Genomic DNA, 25,399 nt, shown 5'->3' with positions numbered 1-25,399 from the left:
TAATTAGGACAATAAATATATACTGTTGAAAATGTTATTTAGTTTAGAGCTCCGTGGAGTTGTCTTTATCGTCAAATTTTAACATGAGTATTCAATCTGGAACGCCCTCTTCACTTCGCTCTTACGCGTAGAGATATGCAAATGTGACCGTTGTGCAGTCTTAGTCTTATAAAAACAACTGGTGTCCAGTTGAATTTTCAGTTACGGCATTTCGTCGAACTTTATAGAAGCGTGCATGATTTGTTAATTTTCCTCGTAATTGTATCAGTATGGCCACTTTCACATATGAACGGGGATACATCATCGAAGCAGTTGTTGGAGCGAATCGATGGGCAGTCGCCAAAGTACGACAAATCCACCCAGACAGTAACACGGAAGTGACTTTTCCAGGGTGATCGAAACGTTATGATGTGTCTCTCCCGCCTGATATGGTGCGCCAGAAAACTCCTGTAACTGAGAGAAAGTACAATACTTGTACTCTTTTCCGTTTATATTGTTCTAAGACTTATTTTAAATGATCACACGGAAAATGTGTATGATTTCTGTACGATCGTGATATAATAACACCAAACACGCACTCCACGTGATTTTCGAAGCTGGCAGGTCAATCGATGTCTAAAAGTAGTTCCAGTCAGTACACATTTGTTTACACATTTTTATGTGGCATAAGATAACAATCTTTATAACTAATTAAATAAGACTAATGTCCTGATTATAAACTGATAACCAAGTGAGAAAGTGGGGTACATTTTTTTAATGGGTTGTTCCCGTAATGTTGGGCAACAACTCTAGTCGTAGTCAGGCCCTGTTGTAATAGTTGGTCGGGCTTCTCCTGAGATTGTAAGGAAACTTGCCATTTTCTATTTATATTTACACACGCGAGAACACTTATCACTCGTAGTGGCATGGACACCGTCAATGACATTTATAGCAGCGAAATGGTTGTCAATAATTGTAACTGTGTTGTCTTTTCGACGCGAAGGTCGCCGGAGCAATGTGGCCGCCATATTGGCTAGCACACCCAGTTGGTGGAAAAGTACGTCAAAAACAGTACTCATTAAAAAATCAAACAAAAACTAGACGTCTAGCCTAGAAGCTAGACAAATGAGCTTTCAATTCAAGTTAGTATCAGAACGCGATAATGTAGATTCCATATCTATACAAATAATCTAGTCAGTTGTTTCCACCTGAAATTACATATATCACGCATGGGCAATGTGCGAGATATCCGCGCTTTTAGTGACACACAGACATAACGTCATATCGAACTATTAATTGACAGCACCAAAATCATTTTGCATTGGCCGGGAATCGAACCCGGGCATCCAGCGTGGCAGGCGAGAATTCTACCACTTAACCACCAATGCGATATGTTGTTGTGCCATTACGGACATTTCAGGAAATATTGAATTTTATGTGACATAATGCAGATTAAGTTAGTATCAGAACTCGGTAATGTAGATTCCATATCTATACAAATAATCTAGCCAGTTGTTTCCACCTGAAATTTGCATATGTCTCACACGGGCAATGTGCGAGATTTCCGCGCTTTTAGTGACACACAGACATAACGTCATATTGAATTATTAATTGACAGCATCAAAATTATTTTCCATTGGCCGGGAATCGAACCCGGGCCTCCCGCGTGGCAGGCGAGAATTCTACCACTGAACCACCAATACGCTATGTTGTTGTTCCATCACGGACATTTCAGGAAATATTGAACTTTATGTGACATAATGCACATTAAGTTAGTATCAGAACTCGATGATGTCGATTCCATATCTATAGAAATAATCTAGCCAGTTGTTTCGACCTGAAATTTACATACGTCTCGCACAGGCAATGTGCGAGATTTCCGCGCTTTTAGTGACACATATACATAACGTCATATTGAATTATTAATTGACAGCACCAAAATCATTTTGCATTGGCCGGGAATTGAACCCGGGCCTCCCACGTGGCAGGCGAGAATTCTACCACTGAACCACCAATGCGCTATGTTGTTGTTCCATCACGGACATTTCAGGAAATATTGAACTTTATGTGACATAATGCAGATTAAGTTAGTATCAGAACTTGATGATCTATACTTAACTTCAATTATTCATACAAATTATACAACAAGCATGAAATGCGGTATGCGGTGGTTGCAGCACCCAGGAGAGCCAAACATTTAGTTATGGTTTCACAAAGTAGAGTCCAGGGGCGAAGGTGTACAACGGCTTAGGTGGACAGGCGACGTCCTCTGACAAATTTGACTTGCACCATTGTTTCCATCTGAGCCAACTGCTGGTGTACTTGCTTAAAGTATTACCGGATCTAGACGCCAACATCACACCGGGCAGAGTGTCGCAGAAGTCATCCAGTCCTGGTTTGCTAAGTTCGGCCTTCCAATCCTGTATCTGAAAGACATCTAAAACTATACAATTTATACAACAAAATTGATGCGACGACGCAATAATATGCCGACATTTAACCGCGAATTGGAAATAACGAATTATTGTCTACTCACATCGCACGTTGCTGTCGCACAAGAACAGCAGCAAAGGGCCACACCTCCATAACGCAAGCAACATGCCAAAAATATACGGACATGCCTAAAGGCGAATATATACAGACATGCCGAAAGGCGAATATATACAGACATGCCTAAAGGCGAATATATACAGACATGCCGAAAGGCGAATATATACAGACATGCCGAAAGGCGAATATATACAGACATGCCGAAAGGCGAATATATACAGACATGCCGAAAGGCGAATATATACAGACATGCCGAAAGGCGAATATATACAGACATGCCGAAAGGCGAATATATACAGACATGCCGAAAGGCGAATATATATATACAGACATGCCGAAAGGCGAATATATACAGACATGCCGAAAGGCGAATATATACAGACATGCCGAAAGGCGAATATATACAGACATGCCGAAAGGCGAATATATACCGACACACGCCAAAATGCGAATATATACCGACACACGCCGAAAGGCGAATATATATACAGACACGCCGCAAGGCGAATATCTATACAGACATGCCGAAAGGCGAATATATACAGACATGCCGAAAGGCGAATATATACAGACATGCCGAAAGGCGAATATGCCGAGAGGCTACATACCCTGCAAAAAGGTAAACAAGCATACAAAATGATGCGACATAAATTATTTACGTTAAATACATATTTACAACATTACTTAGTCATGACAGATCGGACTGCGACCCTACACAAATTTGCTTTTATCGGCAAGCTTGATAAGCATCATACGACGAGAAACCAGAACTATACTTTATACAACAAAATTGACACGACGCAATAATATACCGACATTTAACCGCGAATTGGAAATAACGAATTGTCTACTCACATCGAACACTGCTGTCACACAAGAACTGCATCAGCAAATGGCCGCACTGCCATAGCGCCAGCAACGTGCCATACAAATTCATACAAATTATACAACAAGCATGAAATGCGGTATGCGGTGGTTGCAGCACCCAGGAGAGCCAAACATTTAGTTATGGTTTCACAAAGTAGAATCCAGGGGCGAAGGTGTACAACGGCTTAGGTGGACAGGCGACGTCCTCTGACAAATTTGACTTGCACCATTGTTTCCATCTGAGCCAACTGCTGGTGTACTTGCTTAAAGTATTACCGGATCTAGACGCCAACATCACACCGGGCAGAGTGTCGCAGAAGTCATCCAGTCCTGGTTTGCTAAGTTCGGCCTTCCAATCCTGTATCTGAAAGACATCTAAAACTACACAATTTATACAACAAAATTGATGCGACGACGCAATAATATGCCGACATTTAACCGCGAATTGGAAATAACGAATTATTGTCTACTCACATCGCACGCTGCTGTCGCACAAGAACAGCAGCAAAGGGCCACACCTCCATAACGCAAGCAACATGCCAAAAATATACGGACATGCCTAAAGGCGAATATATACAGACATGCCGAAAGGCGAATATATACAGACATGCCGAAAGGCGAATATATACAGACATGCCGAAAGGCGAATATATACAGACATGCCGAAAGGCGAATATATACAGACATGCCGAAAGGCGAATATATACAGACATGCCGAAAGGCGAATATATACAGACATGCCGAAAGGCGAATATATACAAACATGCCGAAAGGCGAATATATATATACAGACATGCCGAAAGGCGAATATATATATACAGACACGCCGAAAGGCGAATATATATATATACAGACATGCCGAAAGGCGAATATATATATATACAGACATGCCGAAAGGCGAATATATATATATACAGACATGCCGAAAGGCGAATATATATATATACAGACATGCCAAAAGGCGAATATATATATACAGACATGCCGAAAGGCGAATATATACAGACATGCCGAAAGGCGAATATATACAGACATGCCGAAAGGCGAATATATACAGACATGCCGAAAGGCGAATATATACCGACACACGCCAAAATGCGAATATATACCGACACACGCCGAAAGGCGAATATATATACAGACACGCCGCAAGGCGAATATCTATACAGACACGCCGCAAGGCGAATATCTATACAGACACGCCGCAAGGCGAATATCTATACAGACACGCCGCAAGGCGAATATCTATACAGACACGCCGCAAGGCGAATATCTATACTGACACGCCGCAAGGCGAATATCTATACAGACATGCAGAAAAGCTACATATCCTGTAGGAAAGTAAACTAGCATACAAAATGATGCAACATTAATCATACAATAGTAAACGTACACCAAGCGACATTACTATATGCAATTACATAATTTGGCAATTCCAATTTAACCAGTCCCTGTGGACTGAAGTTTGCTCGCTTCCCGCGCATCATGTGGGTCTGGATCGAATGAGAGTCTTAAAGCCAACATATTGAAATTCGGACAACCAACAAGACTGGATGTCTTGAGAATTTTAACCAAATTGAATGTTTGACCCCTTCCTCTCACTAGCAAACCGGGGATACGGGGAAGGACGGGAACACACTTAACAAAGTCAGCAAAACAACCAGGCTGCGGACGCAACACCGGCCAGAAAGCGGCAGATGGCCATTCTGGCAATATTAAAGTTGCCTTTCCTCTGCAACTCTGAAGATGACGAATAGCGGGAATTACAAGACTGACTGGAGGACATACCCAATTATTTTCAGTGGACCAATTCTGACAGAATGCGTCAACGGCCTCTGTACCGGGGTTCCAAGCTGCTGAATTGAAACGTAGCAGCTGAGCGTTGTGACAAGACGCAAATCTGTCAATGCTATGCGGGCCCCATATTTTGTCCAACATGCCGAAAATCTTGTGATTTAGTGACCAATCGTCTGTATCAACAATTCTACTCAGCATATCCGCTTTTTCATTCTCGGATCTCGGTAGCCAAGTCGCCTGGAGTTGAATATCATTCTGACAACAGATTTGAAAAATTTCAATGGCTAACTTCTGAAGAGATGGCTTTGCACTACCGACAGAAATTATTCTACAAGCATTCTGGTTATCCGAAAACCACCTAACTTTTCTATGCCTCAAAGTCAACAAAAACGAAGTTAATACATAAAGTACAGCTTTTAACTCGCGAAATGTGGAGCTCTGTTCGCGTTCAGTTTCAACCCACAACCCATTAGAATAAAGAATTCTGAATTATAACTAAAGTGACCACCATAACCAGTGTCGCTTGCGTCTGAAAATACAACCGCAGTTGCCGAGAATTTGGGTTTGATACAAAAATCGTTTAGAGCGTCCACAGTACTCGACCAAAACAAAAGTTCCTGAAGCACAGGTCTAGATATATTAACGATCTGCGACCACGACGATCGATTCTCAATAGTAACATACACTTGCCTCGTAAATAGACGAGTAATCGGAGCAACAGCGATGGACAGAGATATCAAAAAACCGGCAATGCGAGCCCCAACCATTCACCGATTTGAGCGGGGTCCCAGCGACTTTTCTGCTCGTTAACTTTAAGACCATATTTATGCAAATCAGTTCGTTGAACAATACTAGCTGCTCTAGCAGATGTCAGACAATCGTGACCAGAAATACCGTCGTCTAAATACACTATTGACGCGTGTGACATACTACGCCATCTCTTAACCAACGGCCTTAGAAGCTTAGTAAAACAATAACAGGAAGTGCTCAAGCCGAACGGCAACACATTGAATGTAAAATACCTGATCTCGCCGTCAAAATTCCAACAAAAACCCCAAAACTTGCGATGTTCTTGCCAAATATCAACATGGTGATAGCCGGATTCAAGATCCCAAACAAAAAAATAAAAGTTGTCGGAGAACTGTCGAGAAAACTGGCGTGAAACACAGCCATTGGCAAGTAATGTATTGATTGCTTGACGAACGAGATTTCCGCGCTTTTAGTGACACACAGAAATAACGTTATATTGAACTATTAATTGACAGCATCAAAAATATTTTGCATTGACCGGGAATCGAATCGGGTCTCCCGCGTGGCAGTCGAGAATTCTACCACTGAACCACCAATGCGATATGTTGTTGTTCCATCACGGACATTTCAGGAAATATTGAATTTTATGTGACATAATGCAGATTAAGTGAGTATCAGAACGCGATAATGTAGATTCCATATCTATACAAATAATCTAGTCAGTTGTTTCCACCTGAAATTTACATATTTGTCGCACAGGCAATGCGCGAGGTTTCCGCGCTTTTAGTGACACACAGACATAACGTCATATTGAACTATTAATTGACAGCACCAAAATCATTTTGCATTGGCCGGGAATCGCACCCGGGCCTCCCGCGTGGCAGGCGAGAATTCTACCACTGAACAATCAATGAGCTATGTTGTTATTCCATCACGGACATTTCAGGAAATATTGAATTTTATGTGACATAATGCAGATTAAGTTAGTATCAGTACTCGATAATGTAGATTCCATATCTATAATAATAATCTAGTCAGTTGTTTCCACCTGAAATTTACATACGTCTCGCATGGGCAATGTGCGAGATTTCCGCGCTTTTAGTGACACACCGAAATAACGTCATATTGAACTATTAATTGACAGCACCAAAATCATTTTGCATTGGCCGGGAATCGAACCCGGGCCTCCCGCGTGGCAGGCGAGAATTCTACCACTGAACCACCAATGCGCTATGTTGTTTTTCCATCACGGACATTTCAGGAAATATTGAATTTTATGTGACATAATGCAGATTAAGTTAGTATCAGTATGCAGATTAAGTTAGTATCAGTACTCGATAATGTAGATTCCATATCTATACAAATAATCTAGTCAGTTGTTTCCACCTGAAATTTACATACGTCTCGCATGGGCAATGTGCGAGATTTCCGCGCTTTTAGTGATACACAGAAATAACGTCATATTGAACTATTAATTGACAGCACCAAAATCATTTTGCATTGGCCGGGAATCGAACCCGGCCCTCCCGCGTGGCAGGCGCAAATTCTACCACTGAACCACCAATGCGCTATGTTGTTGTTCTATCACGAACATTTAAGGAAATATTGAATTTTATGTGACATAATGCAGATTAAGTGAGTATCAGAACGCGATAATGTAGATTCCATATCTATACAAATAATCTAGTCAGTTGTTTCCACCTGAAATTTACATATTTGTCGCACAGGCAATGTGCGAGCTTTCCGCGCTTTTAGTGACACACAGACATAACGTCATATTGAACTGTTAATTGACAGCACCAAAATCATTTTGCATTGGCCGGGAATCGAACCCAGGCATCCCGCGTGGCAGGCGAGAATTCTACCACTGAACCACAAATGCGCTATGTTGTTATTCCATCACGGACATTTCAGGAAATATTGAATTTTATGTGACATAATGCAGATTAAGTTAGTATCAGTACTCGATAATGTAGATTCCATATCTATACAAATAATCTAGTCAGTTGTTTCCACCTGAAATTTACATACGTCTCGCATGGGCAATGTGCGAGATTTCCGCGCTTTTAGTGACACACAGAAATAACGTCATATTGAACTATTAATTGACAGCACAAAAATAATTTTGCTTTGGCCGGGAATCGAACCCGGGCCTCCCACGTGGCAGGCGAGAATTCTACCACTGAACCACCAATGCGATATGTTGTTGTTACATCACGGACATTTCAGGAAATATTGAATTTTATGTGACATAATGCAGATTAAGTTAGTATCAGTACTCGATAATGTAGATTCCATATCTATACAAATAATCTAGTCAGTTGTTTCCACCTGAAATTTACATACATCTCGCATGGGCAATGTGCGAGATTTCCGCGCTTTTAGTGAGACACAGAAATAACGTCATATTGAACTATTAATTGACAGCACCAAAATCATTTTGCATTGGCCGTGAATCAAACCCGGGCATCCCGCGTGGCAGGCGAGAATTCTACCACTGAACCACCAATGCGATATGTTGTTGTTCCATCACGGACATTTCAGGAAATATTGAATTTTATGTGACATAATGCAGATTAAGTTAGTATCAGTAATCGATAATGTAGATTTCATATCTATACAAATAATCTAGTCAGTTGTTTCCACATGCAATTTACATACGTCTCTTATGGGCAATGTGCAAGATTTCCGCGCTTTTAGTGACACACAGAAATAACGTCATATTGAACTATTAATTGACAGCACCAAAACCCTTTTGCATTGGCCGGGAATCGCACCCGGGCCTCCCGCGTGGCAGGCGAGAATTCTACCACTGAACCATCAATGCGATATATTGTTATTCCATCACGGACATTTCAGGAAATATTGAATTTTATGTGACATAATGCAGATTAAGTTAGTATCAGTACTCGATAATGTAGATTCCATATCTATAATAATAATCTAGTCAGTTGTTTCCACCTGAAATTTACATACGTCTCGCATGGGCAATGTGCGAGATTTCCGCGCTTTTAGTGACACACCGAAATAACGTCATATTGAACTATTAATTGACAGCACCAAAATCATTTTGCATTGGCCGGGAATCGAACCCGGGCCTCCCGCGTGGCAGGCGAGAATTCTACCACTGAACCACCAATGCGCTATGTTGTTTTTCCATCACGGACATTTCAGGAAATATTGAATTTTATGTGACATAATGCAGATTAAGTTAGTATCAGTATAAGTTAGTATCAGTACTCGATAATGTAGATTCCATATCTATACAAATAATCTAGTCAGTTGTTTCCACCTGAAATTTACATACGTCTCGCATGGGCAATGTGCGAGATTTCCGCGCTTTTAGTGACACACAGAAATAACGTCATATTGAACTATTAATTGACAGCACCAAAATCATTTTGCATTGGCCGGGAATCGAACCCGGCCCTCCCGCGTGGCAGGCGCAAATTCTACCACTGAACCACCAATGCGCTATGTTGTTGTTCTATCACGGACATTTAAGGAAATATTGAATTTTATGTGACATATGTGACATATCTATACAAATAATCTAGTCAGTTGTTTCCACCTGAAATTTACATATTTGTCGCACAGGCAATGTGCGAGCTTTCCGCGCTTTTAGTGACACACAGACATAACGTCATATTGAACTGTTAATTGACAGCACCAAAATCATTTTGCATTGGCCGGGAATCGAACCCAGGCATCCCGCGTGGCAGGCGAGAATTCTACCACTGAACCACAAATGCGCTATGTTGTTATTCCATCACGGACATTTCAGGAAATATTGAATTTTATGTGACATAATGCAGATTAAGTTAGTATCAGTACTCGATAATGTAGATTCCATATCTATACAAATAATCTAGTCAGTTGTTTCCACCTGAAATTTACATACGTCTCGCATGGGCAATGTGCGAGATTTCCGCGCTTTTAGTGACACACAGAAATAACGTCATATTGAACTATTAATTGACAGCACAAAAATAATTTTGCTTTGGCCGGGAATCGAACCCGGGCCTCCCACGTGGCAGGCGAGAATTCTACCATTGAACCACCAATGCGATATGTTGTTGTTACATCACGGACATTTCAGGAAATATTGAATTTTATGTGACATAATGCAGATTAAGTTAGTATCAGTACTCGATAATGTAGATTCCATATCTATACAAATAATCTAGTCAGTTGTTTCCACCTGAAATTTACATACATCTCGCATGGGCAATGTGCGAGATTTCCGCGCTTTTAGAGAGACACAGAAATAACGTCATATTGAACTATTAATTGACAGCACCAAAATCATTTTGCATTGGCCGTGAATCAAACCCGGGCATCCCGCGTGGCAGGCGAGAATTCTACCACTGAACCACCAATGCGATATGTTGTTGTTCCATCACGGACATTTCAGGAAATATTGAATTTTATGTGACATAATGCAGATTAAGTTAGTATCAGTAATCGATAATGTAGATTTCATATCTATACAAATAATCTAGTCAGTTGTTTCCACATGCAATTTACATACGTCTCTTATGGGCAATGTGCAAGATTTCCGCGCTTTTAGTGACACACAGACATAACGTCATATTGAACTATTAATTGACAGCACCAAAATCATTTTGCATTGGCCGGGAATCGAACCCAGGCCTCCGCGTGGCAGGCGCAAATTCTACCACTGAACCACCAATGCGCTATGTTGTTGTTTTATCACGGACATTTCAGGAAATATTTAATTTTATGTGACATAATGCAGATTAAGTTAGTATCAGTACTCGATAATGTAGATTCCATATCTATACAAATAATCTAGTCAGTTGTTTCCACCTGAAATTTACATACGTCTCGCATGGGCAATGTGCGAGATTTCCGCGCTTTTAGTGACACACAGAAATAACGTCATATTAAACTATTAATTGACAGCACCAAAATCATTTTGCATTGGCCGGGAATCGAACCCGGCCCTCCCGCGCGGTAGGCGCAAATTCTACCACTGAACCACCAATGCGCTATGTTGTGGTTCCTTCACGGACATTTAAGGAAATATTGAATTTTATGTAACATAATGCAGATTAAGTTAGTATCAGTACTCGATAATGTAGATTCCATATATATACAAATAATCTATTCAGTTGTTTCCACCTGAAATTTACATACGTCTCTCATGGGCAATGTGCGAGATTTCCGCGTTTTTAGTGACACACAGGAATGACGTCATGTTGAACTATTAATTGACAGCACCAAAATAATTTTGCATTGGCCGGGAATCTACCACTGAACCACCAATGCGATATGTTGTTGTTCCATCACGGACATTTCAGGAAGCATTGAATTTTATGTGACATAATGCAGATTTAGTTAGTATAAGAACTTGATAATGTAGATTCCATATCTATACAAATAATCTAGTCAGTTGTTTCCACCTGAAATTTACATATTTGTGGCACAGGCAATGTGCGAGGTTTCCGCCCTTTTAGTGACACACAGACATAACGTCATATTGAACTGTTAATTGACAGCACCAAAATCATTTTGCATTGGCCGGGAATCGAACCCGGGCATCCCGCGTGGCAGGCGAGAATTCTACCACTGAACCACAAATGCGCTATGTTGTTGTTACATCACGGACATTTCAGGAAATATTGAATTTTATGTGACATAATGCAGATTAAGTTAGTATCAGTAATCGATAATGTAGATTCCATATCTATACAAATAATCTAGTCAGTTGTTTCCACCTGCAATTTACATACGTCTCGCATGGGCAATGTGCGAGATTTCCGCGCTTTTAGTGACACACAGAAATAACGTCATATTGAACTATTAATTAACAGCACCAAAATCATTTTGCCTTGGCTGGGAATGGAACCCGAGCCTCCGGCGTGGCAGGCGAGAATTCTACCACTGAACCACCAATGCGCTATGTTGTTGTTCCATCACGGATATTTCAGGAAATATTGAATTTTATGTGACATAATGCAGATTAAGTTAGTATCAGTACTCGATAATGTAGATTCCATATCTATACAAATAATCTAGTCAGTTGTTTCCGCCTGAAATTTACATATGTCTCGCACAGACAATGTGCGAGGTTGCCGCGCTTTTAGTGACACACAGACATAACGTCATATTGAACTATTAATTGACAGCACCAAAATCATTTTGCATTGGCCGGGAATCGAACCCGGGCCTCCCGCGTGGCAGGCGAGAATTCTACCACTGAACCACCAATGCGCTATGTTCTTGTTTTATCACGGACATTTCAGGAAATATTGAATTTTATGTGACATAATGCAGATTAAGTTAGTATCAGTACTCGATAATGTAGATTCCATATCTATACAAATAATCTAGTCAGTTGTTTCCACCTGAAATTTACATACGTCTCGCATGGGCAATGTGCGAGGTTTCCGCGCTTTTAGTGACACACAGAAATAACGTCATATAGAACTATTAATTGACAGCACCAAAATCATTTTGCATTGGCCGGGAATCGAACCCGGGCCTCCCGCGTGGCAGGCGAGAATTCTACCACTGAACGACCAATGCAATATGTTGTCGTTCCATCACGGACATTTCAGGAAATATTGAATTTTATGTGATATAATGCAGATTAAGTTAGTATCAGAACGCGATAATGTAGATTCCATATCTATACAAATAATCTAGTCAGTTGTTTCCACCTGAAATTTACATACGTCTCGCATAGGCAATGTGCAAGATTTCCGCGCTTTTAGTGACACACAGAAATAACGTCATATTGAATTATTAATTGACAGCACCAAAATCATTTTGCATTGGCCGGGAATCTACAACTGAGCCACCAATGCGATATGCTGTTGTTCCATCACGGACATTTCAGGAAATATTGAATTTTATGTGATATAATGCAGATTAAGTTAGTATCAGTACTCGATAATGTAGATTCCATATCTATACAAATAATCTAGTCAGTTGTTTCCACCTGAAATTTACATACGTCTCGCATGGGCAATGTGCGAGATTTCCGCGCTTATAGTGACACAAGGAATAACGTCATATTGAACTATTAATTGACAGCACCAAAATCATTTTGCATTGGCCGGGAATCGAACCCGGGCCTCCCGCGTGGCAGGCGAGAATTCTACCACTGAACGACCAATGCAATATGTTGTCGTTCCATCACGGACATTTCAGGAAATATTGAATTTTATGTGACATAATGCAGATTAAGTTAGTATCAGTACTCGATATTGTAGATTCCATATAATTATACAAATAATCTAGTCAGTTGTTTCCACCTGAAATTTACATACGTCTCGCATGGGCAATGTGCGAGATTTCCGCGCTTTTAGTGACACACAGAAATAACGTCATATTGAATTATTAATTGACAGCAACAAAATCATTTTGCATTGGCCGGGAATCTACCACTGAACCACCAATGCGATATGTTGTTGTTCCATCACGGACATTTCCGGAAATATTGAATTTTATGTGATATAATGCAGATTAAGTTAGTATCAGAACGCGATAATGTAGATTCCATATCTATACAAATAATCTAGCCAGTTGTTTCCACCTGAAATTTAAATATCTCTCGCACAGGCAATGTGCGACATTTATGCGCTTTTAGTGACACACAGAAATAACGTCATATTGAACTGTTAATTGACAGCACCAAAATCATTTTGCATTGGCCGGGAATCGAACCCAGGCCTCCCGCGTGGCAGGCGAGAATTCTACCACTGAACCACCAAAGCGCTATGTTGTTGTTCCATCACGGACATTTCAGGAAATATTGAATTTTATGTGACATAAATGCAGATTAAATTAGTATCAGTACTCGATAATGTAGATTCCATATCTATACAAATAATCTAGTCAGTTGTTTCCACCTGAAATTTACATATTTGTCGCACAGGCAATGTGCGAGGTTTCCGCGTTTTTAGTGACACACAGACATAACGTCATATTGAACAATTAATTGACAGCACTAAAATCATTTTGCAATGGCGGGGAATCGAACCCGGGCCTCCCGCGTGGCAGGCGAGAATTCTACCACTGAACCACCAATACGAAATGTTGTTGTTCCATCACGGACATTTCAGGAAGTATTGAATTTTATGTGAAATAATGCAGATTAAGTTGGTATCAGAACTCGATAATGTAGATTTCATATCTATACAAATAATGTAGCCTGTTGTTTCCACATGAAATTTACAAACGTCTCGCATGGGCAATGTGCGAGATTTCCGCGCTTTTAGTGACACACAGAAATGACGTCATATTGAACTATTAATTGACAGCACCAAAATCATTTTGCATTGGCCGGGAGGCGGGCGAGAATTCTACCACTGAACCACCAATGCGATATGTTGTTGTTCCATCACAGACATTTCAGGAAATATTGAATTTTATGTGACATAATGCAGATTAAGTTAGTATCAGTACTCGATAATGTAGATTCCATATCTATACAAATAATCTAGTCAGTTGTTTCCACATGAAATTTACATACGTCTCGTATGGGCAATGTGCGAGATTTCCGCGCTTTTAGTGACACACAGAAATGACGTCATATTGAACTATTAATTGACAGCACCAAAATCATTTTGCATTGGCCGGGTGGCGGGCGAGAATTCTACCACTGAACCACCAATGCGATATGTTGTGGTTCCATCACGGACATTTCAGGAAATATTGAATTTTATGTGACATAATGCAGATTAAGTTAGTATCAGTACTCGATATTGTAGATTCCATATCTATACAAATAATCTAGTCAGTTGTTTCCACCTGAAATTTACATACGTCTCGCATGGGCAATGTGCGAGATTTCCGCGGTTTTAGTGACACACAGAAATGACGTCATATTGAACTATTAATTGACAGCACCAAAATCATTTTGCATTTGCCGGGAATCTACCACTGAACCACCAATGCGATATGTTGTTGTTCCATCACGGACATTTCAGGAAATATTGAATTTTATGTGACATAATGCAGATTAAGTTAGTATCAGTACTCGATATTGTAGATTCCATATCTATACAAATAATCTAGTCAGTTGTTTCCACCTGAAATTTACATACGTCTCGCATGGGCAATGTGCGAGATTTCCGCGCTTTTAGTGACACACACAAATAACGTCATATTGAACTATTAATTGACAGCACCAAAATCATTTTGCATTGGCCGGGAATCTACCACTGAACCACCAATGCGATATGTTGTTGTTCCATCACGGACATTTCAGGAAATATTGAATTTTATGTGACATAATGCAGATTAAGTTAGTATCAGTACTCGATAATGTAGATTCCATATCTATACAAATAATCTAGTCAGTTGTTTCCACCTGAAATGTACATACGTCTCGCATGGGCAATGTGCGAGATTTCCGCGCTTATAGTGACACAAGAAATAACGTCATATTGAACTATTAATTGACAGCACCAAAATCATTTTGCCTTGGCTGGGAATGGAACCCGAGCCTCCGGCGTGGCAGGCGAGAATTCTACCACTGAACCACCAATGCGCTATGTTGTTGTTCCATCACGGATATTTCAGGAAATATTGAATTTTATGTGACATAATGCAGATTAAGTTAGTATCAGTACTCGATAATGTAGATTCCATATCTATACAAATAATCTAGTCAGTTGTTTCCGCCTGAAATTTACATATGTCTCGCACAGACAATGTGCGAGGTTGCCGCGCTTTTAGTGACACACAGACATAACGTCATATTGAACTATTAATTGACAGCACCAAAATCATTTTGCATTGGCCGGGAATCGAACCCGGGCCTCCCGCGTGGCAGGCGAGAATTCTACCACTGAACCACCAATGCGCTATGTTCTTGTTTTATCACGGACATTTCAGGAAATATTGAATTTTATGTGACATAATGCAGATTAAGTTAGTATCAGTACTCGATAATGTAGATTCCATATCTATACAAATAATCTAGTCAGTTGTTTCCACCTGAAATTTACATACGTCTCGCATGGGCAATGTGCGAGGTTTCCGCGCTTTTAGTGACACACAGAAATAACGTCATATAGAACTATTAATTGACAGCACCAAAATCATTTTGCATTGGCCGGGAATCGAACCCGGGCCTCCCGCGTGGCAGGCGAGAATTCTACCACTGAACGACCAATGCAATATGTTGTCGTTCCATCACGGACATTTCAGGAAATATTGAATTTTATGTGATATAATGCAGATTAAGTTAGTATCAGAACGCGATAATGTAGATTCCATATCTATACAAATAATCTAGTCAGTTGTTTCCACCTGAAATTTACATACGTCTCGCATAGGCAATGTGCAAGATTTCCGCGCTTTTAGTGACACACAGAAATAACGTCATATTGAATTATTAATTGACAGCACCAAAATCATTTTGCATTGGCCGGGAATTGAACCCGGGCCTCCCACGTGGCAGGCGAGAATTCTACCACTGAACCACCAATGCGCTATGTTGTTGTTCCATCACGGACATTTCAGGAAATATTGAACTTTATGTGACATAATGCAGATTAAGTTAGTATCAGAACTTGATGATCTATACTTAACTTCAATTATTCATACAAATTATACAACAAGCATGAAATGCGGTATGCGGTGGTTGCAGCACCCAGGAGAGCCAAACATTTAGTTATGGTTTCACAAAGTAGAGTCCAGGGGCGAAGGTGTACAACGGCTTAGGTGGACAGGCGACGTCCTCTGACAAATTTGACTTGCACCATTGTTTCCATCTGAGCCAACTGCTGGTGTACTTGCTTAAAGTATTACCGGATCTAGACGCCAACATCACACCGGGCAGAGTGTCGCAGAAGTCATCCAGTCCTGGTTTGCTAAGTTCGGCCTTCCAATCCTGTATCTGAAAGACATCTAAAACTATACAATTTATACAACAAAATTGATGCGACGACGCAATAATATGCCGACATTTAACCGCGAATTGGAAATAACGAATTATTGTCTACTCACATCGCACGTTGCTGTCGCACAAGAACAGCAGCAAAGGGCCACACCTCCATAACGCAAGCAACATGCCAAAAATATACGGACATGCCTAAAGGCGAATATATACAGACATGCCGAAAGGCGAATATATACAGACATGCCTAAAGGCGAATATATACAGACATGCCGAAAGGCGAATATATACAGACATGCCGAAAGGCGAATATATACAGACATGCCGAAAGGCGAATATATACAGACATGCCGAAAGGCGAATATATACAGACATGCCGAAAGGCGAATATATACAGACATGCCGAAAGGCGAATATATACAGACATGCCGAAAGGCGAATATATATATACAGACATGCCGAAAGGCGAATATATACAGACATGCCGAAAGGCGAATATATACAGACATGCCGAAAGGCGAATATATACAGACATGCCGAAAGGCGAATATATACCGACACACGCCAAAATGCGAATATATACCGACACACGCCGAAAGGCGAATATATATACAGACACGCCGCAAGGCGAATATCTATACAGACATGCCGAAAGGCGAATATATACAGACATGCCGAAAGGCGAATATATACAGACATGCCGAAAGGCGAATATGCCGAGAGGCTACATACCCTGCAAAAAGGTAAACAAGCATACAAAATGATGCGACATAAATTATTTACGTTAAATACATATTTACAACATTACTTAGTCATGACAGATCGGACTGCGACCCTACACAAATTTGCTTTTATCGGCAAGCTTGATAAGCATCATACGACGAGAAACCAGAACTATACTTTATACAACAAAATTGACACGACGCAATAATATACCGACATTTAACCGCGAATTGGAAATAACGAATTGTCTACTCACATCGAACACTGCTGTCACACAAGAACTGCATCAGCAAATGGCCGCACTGCCATAGCGCCAGCAACGTGCCATACAAATTCATACAAATTATACAACAAGCATGAAATGCGGTATGCGGTGGTTGCAGCACCCAGGAGAGCCAAACATTTAGTTATGGTTTCACAAAGTAGAATCCAGGGGCGAAGGTGTACAACGGCTTAGGTGGACAGGCGACGTCCTCTGACAAATTTGACTTGCACCATTGTTTCCATCTGAGCCAACTGCTGGTGTACTTGCTTAAAGTATTACCGGATCTAGACGCCAACATCACACCGGGCAGAGTGTCGCAGAAGTCATCCAGTCCTGGTTTGCTAAGTTCGGCCTTCCAATCCTGTATCTGAAAGACATCTAAAACTACACAATTTATACAACAAAATTGATGCGACGACGCAATAATATGCCGACATTTAACCGCGAATTGGAAATAACGAATTATTGTCTACTCACATCGCACGCTGCTGTCGCACAAGAACAGCAGCAAAGGGCCACACCTCCATAACGCAAGCAACATGCCAAAAATATACGGACATGCCTAAAGGCGAATATATACAGACATGCCGAAAGGCGAATATATACAGACATGCCGAAAGGCGAATATATACAGACATGCCGAAAGGCGAATATATACAGACATGCCGAAAGGCGAATATATACAGACATGCCGAAAGGCGAATATATACAGACATGCCGAAAGGCGAATATATACAGACATGCCGAAAGGCGAATATATACAAACATGCCGAAAGGCGAATATATATATACAGACATGCCGAAAGGCGAATATATATATACAGACACGCCGAAAGGCGAATATATATATATACAGACATGCCGAAAGGCGAATATATATATATACAGACATGCCGAAAGGCGAATATATATATATATACAGACATGCCGAAAGGCGAATATATATATATACAGACATGCCAAAAGGCGAATATATATATACAGACATGCCGAAAGGCGAATATATACAGACATGCCGAAAGGCGAATATATACAGACATGCCGAAAGGCGAATATATACAGACATGCCGAAAGGCGAATATATACCGACACACGCCAAAATGCGAATATATACCGACACACGCCGAAAGGCGAATATATATACAGACACGCCGCAAGGCGAATATCTATACAGACACGCCGCAAGGCGAATATCTATACAGACACGCCGCAAGGCGAATATCTATACAGACACGCCGCAAGGCGAATATCTATACAGACACGCCGCAAGGCGAATATCTATACAGACACGCCGCAAGGCGAATATCTATACAGACACGCCGCAAGGCGAATATCTATACTGACACGCCGCAAGGCGAATATCTATACAGACATGCAGAAAAGCTACATATCCTGTAGGAAAGTAAACTAGCATACAAAATGATGCAACATTAATCATACAATAGTAAACGTACACCAAGCGACATTACTATATGCAATTACATAATTTGGCAATTCCAATTTAACCAGTCCCTGTGGACTGAAGTTTGCTCGCTTCCCGCGCATCATGTGGGTCTGGATCGAATGAGAGTCTTAAAGCCAACATATTGAAATTCGGACAACCAACAAGACTGGATGTCTTGAGAATTTTAACCAAATTGAATGTTTGACCCCTTCCTCTCACTAGCAAACCGGGGATACGGGGAAGGACGGGAACACACTTAACAAAGTCAGCAAAACAACCAGGCTGCGGACGCAACACCGGCCAGAAAGCGGCAGATGGCCATTCTGGCAATATTAAAGTTGCCTTTCCTCTGCAACTCTGAAGATGACGAATAGCGGGAATTACAAGACTGACTGGAGGACATACCCAATTATTTTCAGTGGACCAATTCTGACAGAATGCGTCAACGGCCTCTGTACCGGGGTTCCAAGCTGCTGAATTGAAACGTAGCAGCTGAGCGTTGTGACAAGACGCAAATCTGTCAATGCTATGCGGGCCCCATATTTTGTCCAACATGCCGAAAATCTTGTGATTTAGTGACCAATCGTCTGTATCAACAATTCTACTCAGCATATCCGCTTTTTCATTCTCGGATCTCGGTAGCCAAGTCGCCTGGAGTTGAATATCATTCTGACAACAGATTTGAAAAATTTCAATGGCTAACTTCTGAAGAGATGGCTTTGCACTACCGACAGAAATTATTCTACAAGCATTCTGGTTATCCGAAAACCACCTAACTTTTCTATGCCTCAAAGTCAACAAAAACGAAGTTAATACATAAAGTACAGCTTTTAACTCGCGAAATGTGGAGCTCTGTTCGCGTTCAGTTTCAACCCACAACCCATTAGAATAAAGAATTCTGAATTATAACTAAAGTGACCACCATAACCAGTGTCGCTTGCGTCTGAAAATACAACCGCAGTTGCCGAGAATTTGGGTTTGATACAAAAATCGTTTAGAGCGTCCACAGTACTCGACCAAAACAAAAGTTCCTGAAGCACAGGTCTAGATATATTAACGATCTGCGACCACGACGATCGATTCTCAATAGTAACATACACTTGCCTCGTAAATAGACGAGTAATCGGAGCAACAGCGATGGACAGAGATATCAAAAAACCGGCAATGCGAGCCCCAACCATTCACCGATTTGAGCGGGGTCCCAGCGACTTTTCTGCTCGTTAACTTTAAGACCATATTTATGCAAATCAGTTCGTTGAACAATACTAGCTGCTCTAGCAGATGTCAGACAATCGTGACCAGAAATACCGTCGTCTAAATACACTATTGACGCGTGTGACATACTACGCCATCTCTTAACCAACGGCCTTAGAAGCTTAGTAAAACAATAACAGGAAGTGCTCAAGCCGAACGGCAACACATTGAATGTAAAATACCTGATCTCGCCGTCAAAATTCCAACAAAAACCCCAAAACTTGCGATGTTCTTGCCAAATATCAACATGGTGATAGCCGGATTCAAGATCCCAAACAAAAAAATAAAAGTTGTCGGAGAACTGTCGAGAAAACTGGCGTGAAACACAGCCATTGGCAAGTAATGTATTGATTGCTTGACGAACGAGATTTCCGCGCTTTTAGTGACACACAGAAATAACGTTATATTGAACTATTAATTGACAGCATCAAAAATATTTTGCATTGACCGGGAATCGAATCGGGTCTCCCGCGTGGCAGTCGAGAATTCTACCACTGAACCACCAATGCGATATGTTGTTGTTCCATCACGGACATTTCAGGAAATATTGAATTTTATGTGACATAATGCAGATTAAGTGAGTATCAGAACGCGATAATGTAGATTCCATATCTATACAAATAATCTAGTCAGTTGTTTCCACCTGAAATTTACATATTTGTCGCACAGGCAATGCGCGAGGTTTCCGCGCTTTTAGTGACACACAGACATAACGTCATATTGAACTATTAATTGACAGCACCAAAATCATTTTGCATTGGCCGGGAATCGCACCCGGGCCTCCCGCGTGGCAGGCGAGAATTCTACCACTGAACAATCAATGAGCTATGTTGTTATTCCATCACGGACATTTCAGGAAATATTGAATTTTATGTGACATAATGCAGATTAAGTTAGTATCAGTACTCGATAATGTAGATTCCATATCTATAATAATAATCTAGTCAGTTGTTTCCACCTGAAATTTACATACGTCTCGCATGGGCAATGTGCGAGATTTCCGCGCTTTTAGTGACACACCGAAATAACGTCATATTGAACTATTAATTGACAGCACCAAAATCATTTTGCATTGGCCGGGAATCGAACCCGGGCCTCCCGCGTGGCAGGCGAGAATTCTACCACTGAACCACCAATGCGCTATGTTGTTTTTCCATCACGGACATTTCAGGAAATATTGAATTTTATGTGACATAATGCAGATTAAGTTAGTATCAGTATGCAGATTAAGTTAGTATCAGTACTCGATAATGTAGATTCCATATCTATACAAATAATCTAGTCAGTTGTTTCCACCTGAAATTTACATACGTCTCGCATGGGCAATGTGCGAGATTTCCGCGCTTTTAGTGATACACAGAAATAACGTCATATTGAACTATTAATTGACAGCACCAAAATCATTTTGCATTGGCCGGGAATCGAACCCGGCCCTCCCGCGTGGCAGGCGCAAATTCTACCACTGAACCACCAATGCGCTATGTTGTTGTTCTATCACGAACATTTAAGGAAATATTGAATTTTATGTGACATAATGCAGATTAAGTGAGTATCAGAACGCGATAATGTAGATTCCATATCTATACAAATAATCTAGTCAGTTGTTTCCACCTGAAATTTACATATTTGTCGCACAGGCAATGTGCGAGCTTTCCGCGCTTTTAGTGACACACAGACATAACGTCATATTGAACTGTTAATTGACAGCACCAAAATCATTTTGCATTGGCCGGGAATCGAACCCAGGCATCCCGCGTGGCAGGCGAGAATTCTACCACTGAACCACAAATGCGCTATGTTGTTATTCCATCACGGACATTTCAGGAAATATTGAATTTTATGTGACATAATGCAGATTAAGTTAGTATCAGTACTCGATAATGTAGATTCCATATCTATACAAATAATCTAGTCAGTTGTTTCCACCTGAAATTTACATACGTCTCGCATGGGCAATGTGCGAGATTTCCGCGCTTTTAGTGACACACAGAAATAACGTCATATTGAACTATTAATTGACAGCACAAAAATAATTTTGCTTTGGCCGGGAATCGAACCCGGGCCTCCCACGTGGCAGGCGAGAATTCTACCACTGAACCACCAATGCGATATGTTGTTGTTACATCACGGACATTTCAGGAAATATTGAATTTTATGTGACATAATGCAGATTAAGTTAGTATCAGTACTCGATAATGTAGATTCCATATCTATACAAATAATCTAGTCAGTTGTTTCCACCTGAAATTTACATACATCTCGCATGGGCAATGTGCGAGATTTCCGCGCTTTTAGTGAGACACAGAAATAACGTCATATTGAACTATTAATTGACAGCACCAAAATCATTTTGCATTGGCCGTGAATCAAACCCGGGCATCCCGCGTGGCAGGCGAGAATTCTACCACTGAACCACCAATGCGATATGTTGTTGTTCCATCACGGACATTTCAGGAAATATTGAATTTTATGTGACATAATGCAGATTAAGTTAGTATCAGTAATCGATAATGTAGATTTCATATCTATACAAATAATCTAGTCAGTTGTTTCCACATGCAATTTACATACGTCTCTTATGGGCAATGTGCAAGATTTCCGCGCTTTTAGTGACACACAGAAATAACGTCATATTGAACTATTAATTGACAGCACCAAAACCCTTTTGCATTGGCCGGGAATCGCACCCGGGCCTCCCGCGTGGCAGGCGAGAATTCTACCACTGAACCATCAATGCGATATATTGTTATTCCATCACGGACATTTCAGGAAATATTGAATTTTATGTGACATAATGCAGATTAAGTTAGTATCAGTACTCGATAATGTAGATTCCATATCTATAATAATAATCTAGTCAGTTGTTTCCACCTGAAATTTACATACGTCTCGCATGGGCAATGTGCGAGATTTCCGCGCTTTTAGTGACACACCGAAATAACGTCATATTGAACTATTAATTGACAGCACCAAAATCATTTTGCATTGGCCGGGAATCGAACCCGGGCCTCCCGCGTGGCAGGCGAGAATTCTACCACTGAACCACCAATGCGCTATGTTGTTTTTCCATCACGGACATTTCAGGAAATATTGAATTTTATGTGACATAATGCAGATTAAGTTAGTATCAGTATGCAGATTAAGTTAGTATCAGTACTCGATAATGTAGATTCCATATCTATACAAATAATCTAGTCAGTTGTTTCCACCTGAAATTTACATACGTCTCGCATGGGCAATGTGCGAGATTTCCGCGCTTTTAGTGATACACAGAAATAACGTCATATTGAACTATTAATTGACAGCACCAAAATCATTTTGCATTGGCCGGGAATCGAACCCGGCCCTCCCGCGTGGCAGGCGCAAATTCTACCACTGAACCACCAATGCGCTATGTTGTTGTTCTATCACGAACATTTAAGGAAATATTGAATTTTATGTGACATAATGCAGATTAAGTGAGTATCAGAACGCGATAATGTAGATTCCATATCTATACAAATAATCTAGTCAGTTGTTTCCACCTGAAATTTACATATTTGTCGCACAGGCAATGTGCGAGCTTTCCGCGCTTTTAGTGACACACAGACATAACGTCATATTGAACTGTTAATTGACAGCACCAAAATCATTTTGCATTGGCCGGGAATCGAACCCAGGCATCCCGCGTGGCAGGCGAGAATTCTACCACTGAACCACAAATGCGCTATGTTGTTATTCCATCACGGACATTTCAGGAAATATTGAATTTTATGTGACATAATGCAGATTAAGTTAGTATCAGTACTCGATAATGTAGATTCCATATCTATACAAATAATCTAGTCAGTTGTTTCCACCTGAAATTTACATACGTCTCGCATGGGCAATGTGCGAGATTTCCGCGCTTTTAGTGACACACAGAAATAACGTCATATTGAACTATTAATTGACAGCACAAAAATAATTTTGCTTTGGCCGGGAATCGAACCCGGGCCTCCCACGTGGCAGGCGAGAATTCTACCACTGAACCACCAATGCGATATGTTGTTGTTACATCACGGACATTTCAGGAAATATTGAATTTTATGTGACATAATGCAGATTAAGTTAGTATCAGTACTCGATAATGTAGATTCCATATCTATACAAATAATCTAGTCAGTTGTTTCCACCTGAAATTTACATACATCTCGCATGGGCAATGTGCGAGATTTCCGCGCTTTTAGTGAGACACAGAAATAACGTCATATTGAACTATTAATTGACAGCACCAAAATCATTTTGCATTGGCCGTGAATCAAACCCGGGCATCCCGCGTGGCAGGCGAGAATTCTACCACTGAACCACCAATGCGATATGTTGTTGTTCCATCACGGACATTTCAGGAAATATTGAATTTTATGTGACATAATGCAGATTAAGTTAGTATCAGTAATCGATAATGTAGATTTCATATCTATACAAATAATCTAGTCAGTTGTTTCCACATGCAATTTACATACGTCTCTTATGGGCAATGTGCAAGATTTCCGCGCTTTTAGTGACACACAGAAATAACGTCATATTGAACTATTAATTGACAGCACCAAAACCCTTTTGCATTGGCCGGGAATCGCACCCGGGCCTCCCGCGTGGCAGGCGAGAATTCTACCACTGAACCATCAATGCGATATATTGTTATTCCATCACGGACATTTCAGGAAATATTGAATTTTATGTGACATAATGCAGATTAAGTTAGTATCAGTACTCGATAATGTAGATTCCATATCTATAATAATAATCTAGTCAGTTGTTTCCACCTGAAATTTACATACGTCTCGCATGGGCAATGTGCGAGATTTCCGCGCTTTTAGTGACACACCGAAATAACGTCATATTGAACTATTAATTGACAGCACCAAAATCATTT

The 25,399-nt window shown here is 40.6% G+C and overlaps 7 non-coding genes across 7 annotated transcripts; all 7 read right to left on the bottom strand.

The window, feature by feature from the left end:
- Nucleotides 1-7,101: 7,101 nt before the first annotated feature.
- Nucleotides 7,102-7,172, bottom strand: TRNAG-GCC (transfer RNA glycine (anticodon GCC)). Its single transcript has one exon. It is a non-coding gene; the product is annotated as a tRNA-Gly (tRNA).
- Nucleotides 7,173-9,014: 1,842 nt separating this feature from the next.
- TRNAG-GCC (transfer RNA glycine (anticodon GCC)) lies at nt 9,015-9,085 on the bottom strand. Its single transcript has one exon. It is a non-coding gene; the product is annotated as a tRNA-Gly (tRNA).
- A 1,798-nt stretch (nt 9,086-10,883) lies between these two features.
- TRNAG-ACC (transfer RNA glycine (anticodon ACC)) lies at nt 10,884-10,954 on the bottom strand. The gene has a single exon. It is a non-coding gene; the product is annotated as a tRNA-Gly (tRNA).
- A 1,155-nt stretch (nt 10,955-12,109) lies between these two features.
- On the bottom strand, nt 12,110-12,180 carry TRNAG-GCC (transfer RNA glycine (anticodon GCC)). The gene has a single exon. It is a non-coding gene; the product is annotated as a tRNA-Gly (tRNA).
- A 3,530-nt stretch (nt 12,181-15,710) lies between these two features.
- On the bottom strand, nt 15,711-15,781 carry TRNAG-GCC (transfer RNA glycine (anticodon GCC)). The gene has a single exon. It is a non-coding gene; the product is annotated as a tRNA-Gly (tRNA).
- Nucleotides 15,782-21,573: 5,792 nt separating this feature from the next.
- On the bottom strand, nt 21,574-21,644 carry TRNAG-GCC (transfer RNA glycine (anticodon GCC)). Its single transcript has one exon. It is a non-coding gene; the product is annotated as a tRNA-Gly (tRNA).
- Nucleotides 21,645-23,486: 1,842 nt separating this feature from the next.
- TRNAG-GCC (transfer RNA glycine (anticodon GCC)) lies at nt 23,487-23,557 on the bottom strand. Its single transcript has one exon. It is a non-coding gene; the product is annotated as a tRNA-Gly (tRNA).
- Between the last annotated feature and the right edge of the window lie 1,842 nt (nt 23,558-25,399).

Source organism: Saccoglossus kowalevskii, chromosome 17, assembly GCF_978046115.1.
Source record: "Saccoglossus kowalevskii chromosome 17, keSacKowa6.1, whole genome shotgun sequence".
Taxonomy (NCBI): domain Eukaryota; kingdom Metazoa; phylum Hemichordata; class Enteropneusta; family Harrimaniidae; genus Saccoglossus; species Saccoglossus kowalevskii.
This window is presented reverse-complemented; position numbering and strand designations above follow the sequence as displayed.